Source organism: Henckelia pumila, chromosome 4 (genome assembly GCF_033568475.1).
Source record: "Henckelia pumila isolate YLH828 chromosome 4, ASM3356847v2, whole genome shotgun sequence".
Taxonomy (NCBI): Eukaryota; Viridiplantae; Streptophyta; class Magnoliopsida; order Lamiales; family Gesneriaceae; genus Henckelia; species Henckelia pumila.
In genome coordinates, this window is record NC_133123.1 from 196,982,563 (window position 1) to 196,989,111 (window position 6,549).

The following is a 6,549-nucleotide window of genomic DNA, read 5'->3' on the forward strand; positions in this document are numbered from 1 at the left end:
CAAGATAGAGGCCACCCTTGAAGAGATGGTCAATATGCTTGTGACTTATGAAGCCACACTAAAGAAGGATAAACCGGTACTCTTGGTTGGCTCCTCTTCTAACTCTAAGAAAGGACCAAGTGGAAAGGGTAAGAAATGTTCTGCCCCGCCCAAGAAGAATGTACCAAATAAGAAGGGAAAGGCTAAGGCTTCAATTGGAATAAAAGATGAAAACGTTTGCCATTACTGCAAGAAACCCGGTCATTGGTAACGTAACTGCAAGGAATACCTCGAACAGTTGCGAACTGCAAAGGGTATGTTTTACATTGAAATAAATGTTTCGCTTAATACTTCTTCTTGGGTATTGGATACCGGATGTGGATCTCACATTTGCAATGATTTGCAAGTGATGACAAGAAGTCGTAAGCTAAGGATGGGTGAGACCCAGCTAAGGCTCGGGAATGGTTCTAGAGTCGAAGCCAAAGATATAGGAGACATTTATTTAGTTTTGCAGAACAATTTTAAGTTATTTTTGAGAGATGTTTTATATGTTCCGGATTTGGTCAAAAACATTATATCTATTTCTATGCTTGATAGAGATGGTTTTTCTTGCAATTTTGTAAATGGGATTTGCAATATTTACAAGAATGAATGTTTGATTGGAAATGGACAACTTGAAAATGATCTATATAGCTTAAAATTAAAAGACGTTCCAATTAATTATGTTGATAAACCGGTAACAACAATTAAAAGGAAGGACGATAGTCAAAACCCGGCAAACTTTTGGCATGCTAGGCTAGGTCATATTTCCTCAAGGAGGATGAATAAGCTAGTGGGAGAGGGCATGTTTGATATGTCTGATATTAACTCTCTACCTACTTGTGAGTCCTGCCTAAAGGGAAAAATGACTAAATCTCCTTTCAAAGGAAAACCTGAGTGTAGTCAAAATCTGTTGGATTTGATCCATACAGATGTTTGCGGTCCATTTAGGATTGGTACTAAATGTGGCAACACCTACTTCATTACCTTTACTGATGATCATTCTAGGTATGAGTATGTATATTTAATGAAATATAAGTCTGAAGCATTTGAAAGGTTCAAAGAATTCAAGGCTGAAGTAGAAAACAAACTAGGTAAAAGTATTAAGGCACTTCGATCGGATCGAGGTGGAGAATACTTAAGTACCGAGTTTTTGGACTATCTAAAAGAGAATGGGATTCTCTCTCAGTGGACTCCTCCTATGACACCTCAGCTTAATGGTGTTTCGGAGCGTCGCAATCGAACTTTGTTGGACATGGTTCGATCAATGATGAGCTTCACTGAGCTCCACCTTCGTTTTGGGGCTACGCGCTTGAAACGGCGCTATTGTTGTTAAACAATGTCCACACTAAAGCAGTAAATAAAACACCATACGAGTTATGGAATGGCAAAGCTCCTAAGTATTCGTACTTGAGGATTTGGGGATGTCCTGCTTACGTGAAGCAGACAGTGGGAGATAAGTTGGATAGTCGATCCTCCTTATGTTATTTTGTGGGGTATTCGAAGAATTCAATCGGATATTATTTCTATCATCCCAATGAAACAAAAGTGTTTGTTTCAAGGAATGCCACCTTCTTGGAGAAGGAGTTCTTATTGGATAAGAAAGACAAGATGATAGAACTCGAAGAAATTCGAGAAGAATCCGAGATACAAAATAGCGATCCTACACCTCAAGAATCATCACAAGACACGCCTACTACTAGGAGATCCGAGAGGACTTCTAGGCCTCCTATTAGATATGGTCTTCTTCTTGAAGGGGATCAAAGTGAACCCGACATTGGATGTGATCCAAGAAACTTCAAGGAAGCAATTTCTGATGCAGATTCAAATTTATGGCTTGAAGCTATGCAATCGGAAATATATTCGATGCATTCTAACCAAGTTTGGTCTTTAGTAGATCCTCCCGATGGAATTGTTCCAATTGGGTGCAAATGGATCTACAAGAGAAAGCTTGGGCCTGATGGAAAGGTATTGACCTACAAGACACGATTGGTGGCAAAAGGTTATACTCAAAGACAAGGAGTTGACTATGATGAAACCTTTTCACCAGTCGCAATGTTCAAGTCCATAAGAATCCTTATTGCCATAGCAGCATGGTATGACTATGAGATATGACAAATGGATGTAAAGACTGCATTTCTTAATGGAAACATTAAGGAAGAGATCTATATGACGCAGCCTGAGGGATACACATCCATGGGAAGTGAGCATAAGGTATGCAAGCTTCAGAGATCAATCTATGGTCTCAAACAAGCATCAAGAAGTTGGAATCAGAAATTTGATGAAACAATAAAGGATTTTGGTTTCATCAAAAACCCGGAGGAACCATGCGTGTACAAGAAAGTAGTTAAGGATGCGGTAACATTCTTAGTACTTTATGTTGATGACATTCTACTCATGGGAAATGAAGTAGGGATGTTGCAGTCAACAAAGATATGGTTATCAAGTAGATTCTCGATGAAGGATTTGGGTGAGGCCTCCTATATTCTTGGGATACAGATCTATAGAGATAGATCTAAAAGAATGATAGGACTTACTCAATCAACCTACATCGAAACCATATTGAAAAGGTTTTCAATGGATGGGTCCAAGAGAGGACATCTACCTATGTGTCATGGAGTTTCTTTATCCAAGTCTATGTGTCTCAAAACTGACGAAGAGATAGAGAAGATGACACACATACCATATGCATCAGCTATTGGTAGTATCATGTATGGGATGATATCTACCAGACCGGATGTGGCCTATGCTCTGAGCGTCACGAGCAGATACCAAGCCAATCCCGGTCAAATGCATTGGAAAGCCGTAAAGGATATTCTTAAGTACTTGCGAAGGACTAAGAATGTGTTCATGGTTTATGGAGGAAGAGAATTGAAGTTGGAAGGCTACACCGACTCTAGCTTCCAATGTGACGTGGATGACTCGAAATCAACCTCTGGATTTGTATTCGTGCTCAATGGCGGTGCTGTCTCTTGGAAGAGTTCCAAGCAAGACACCACAGCGGATTCCACCACTGAGGCAGAATACATTGCAGCATCAGCTGCTGCTAAAGAGGCGGTTTGGATAAGGAAATTCATCCAAGAATTGGGTGTAATTCCTGAAGCTGTTGGTCCAGTCCCGATGTACTATGACAACACGGGTGCCGTTGCTCAGGCAAAGGAGCCAAGGTCTCATCAGAAGTCCAAACACGTACTGAGGAAATACCACATCATCCGGGAGATTGTGGAAAGAGGAGACATCAGTGTCGAGAGAGTGGCCTCTACAGACAATATCGCTGATCCGCTTACTAAGCCCTTGCCAGGACAATTGTTTGACAAACATCGCGAAGCAATGGGATTACGTAGTATGACTAGTTGGCTTTAAGGCAAGTGGGAGATTGAAAGAGTGGGTGCCCGGTTAGCCAACTTGTGGCTAAGGGCTTTTATGACTCTATGTAAAACAATCTTTTGTTTAATATAATTTACACTTTTATAATGGTATTGACTTTATCTTTATTCATATTGTTATATTATGATATAATATTGTTGTTTTGATAAAGACCTTGAATATATTATAGTGTATGTAAGATGTGGTAGCACATGGGGATGGCTATCATGAAACACATCTTATAGTCACTGTATATTCTAAACTGTTCCTAGTCAATTGAGTCGTCCGCAAATAAGGATAAGGATCGCTCGAGATTGAGACTAGCATTTGCGATGCCGAGTACCACGTTTCATTGGTATGGAACATAGAGATGTTCAAAGCATGCAAATGGATATTCATATGATGAATGATCGAACTACCCTATTCGGACTTTCCAAGTGGTTATCACTTATCGAGTGGATAAAGTCCGCGGTTTTGGTTGTACACCATTAGTCCTTATTACTTGAAACATCATTGAGACTCTATATGCTAGTACTGTACTTTGACTCGTTTACCGACTCTATTAGGGTCATCAGGTGTCGGGATTGGGTACAGTTATGACACATATAGGAGTCGATGCTTTGTTGTCAAGGATTCACCACATACTTGCGAGTGTGGATATCCTATGCGATCTGAGGAGATATTAGTGTGACGAATCTCTGGCCAGAGTACATGATGTGTTTTAGGTTAATTGGTTATCCTAGTAACACATGCGATGTCACTATTTGATCTCCAAGATGTAATGCATAGTTATCAAATCTCGAACGACTCTCGATATACCAATGGTTGTTGATTCGATCGGGATATATGGATGAAGGGACCGTACTGTACGCTAACCAAAATCTACTGGTTCTTGCAGGCACTATCAGTAATACCTAGGGAATCATGGGGCGATGTTGCTAGGCGCTCTTACCATGATTCGATGGGTAAGTCGGAAATTGTTGTTCCGAGTCACAAGGAGTTGTGAGCCCATGGCTAGCTGTATTCCTGAACCATTGAGGGTTACACAAGTAATGGATTACTAAAACCCCGTAGAGATAGTTAAATTTAAAGAGTTAAATTTAATGAAAGAGAAGTTGGACTTCTTAACTAAAGGGAGTGGGATTTCCTAAAATGACATAGGGATGGGCATTTTTGGAAATCACTGAATTCGGATTCAGAAAAATTATCTTGACTCTAAAAGATGCAAAAATGGTTTCTGTGCACATTGGTGAAATCAGTTTATCAATCGGAGTCACGATGAATTTTATATTAATTTCTATAACAACGGGCTTGTCTTGTTGGGCTTAAGTTATGGATTGTGGGCTTTAAGGAGTTAGAGTCCTGATACAATTATAACTAAAAATTATCTATAAATACATGTAGTGGGTTCGAAAATTAAGGGTGATTCAGTCTTCAAATTTTCGAACACTGCATAATTATTTCAAGAGGATTTTCGAAAATTCCTCTGTCCCTTTCGGAGAAAATTCGGCTTGTGATTTTTATGAAAAATTACAATCTGAATTAACAGTTCATATCTGTTTATTCTCTACGCAAAACTTCTGATTGATTTCTAGTGCAGTCAATCAGAGGGTTTCTGTTTTCTGTTCGTGGACCTTATTCCGGTGATTGATCGTGACGCCATCGGTTCCCGGGATATACAAGAAGAGCAGATTAAATTCTGTTGGAGTCCATAATCTCGTTTTGAGATTTAAGGTAAAACATTAATTGTGATTATTTGTTTTACTTGTATGAATTTAATCGTAAAAATTTTGATACCCAGATATGGAATCGTTCCATATTAATAAAAATAAATTTTTTAAACTTCCGCTGCACCGGGTATCAATTCTAATTGATCTGAACACCGTTTTCCTACATCTCCTTCTCCAAGGAAAACATATTTAAGATGCTTGGGCAATGTTTTCAGTCCAATAACTGGCGCCTGCAAAAGAGATGTAAGATGCTGAGTTTTAGAAATTGGTAAAGAGATATATGCAAGATTACCTGATTGAGATAACTCAGGTGCACTGTTCAGAATTTTCACAATTTATTTCACTTAGTCATTGCAATCAATCCCATCCTCATCCTGCTGAATGGGTGCTATAATAGCTACCTCTAGCTCATCTTTTCCTGCCTGCTCAAAACATTCTTGTGCCAAGTAATCCACAATGTCAACAGAATATACACAATCATAACTTTTGTGAAATTTCATGGCATCATAAATATTAAACTTTACAACCTCACCATCAAATTCCATAGTTAGTGTGCCATAGTGAACATCAATTTTAGTCATCGACGTTTTCAAAAATGGTGTGCCTAACAGAACTGGACTATTGTGATAACCATTTTCCATGTCGAGGACATAAAAATCAGCAGAAAAGACCAAATTGTTCACTTGCACTAACACATCTTCCACTAATCCCCTAGGGTATGCATTAGACCTATCAGCTAATTGTATGAAAATTCCCGTTTTGTTTAAAGGACCAATTTTCAAGGATGCATAAATGGAATATGACATAACATTAATCAATGCTCCTTGATCTAACATGGATTTTTCTAGTCTAACATTCCCTATGGTACATGGGATAAAGAACATACCTGGATCCTTGCATTTTGCAGGCAATTTCCTTTGGATCACAGCAGATACATTCACCCAACTCCACTTTCTGACATCCCTTCAATGTTTGTTTCCGCTTTTCAGTGCATAACTCCTTCAAAAACTTCGCATAGCGACGTACCAGCTTAATAGCATCTAGCAACGAAATATTTACCTCACATCTACGAAAAGTTTCATACAGTTCCTTAATCCCTTTATCTTTCCTAGATTCCTTAAGTGCTAAGGGAAAAGGGTCCACATGTTTATATTAAGATAGAGGAGGGAACTTACCTTTTGGCACTTCTCCCTGAGTTGCTTCTCCATCATCTACCTTAATCTCTTCATTTTTCTCCTTCTTGGACGAAGCATCAAGTTCCTTCTCCTTGACTTTCAACTCCTTCCCATTCCTTAGAGTAATGGAACTTGTGTTCTCCCTTGGGTTCAGAATTGTTTAAGAAGGTAAAGCGTTGGAATGTTGTGCTTCCAAATTGTTGATTGCAGTGGCGAGTTGTCCCATCTGGTTCTTCAAGTTATGGATACTTGCTCGGGTT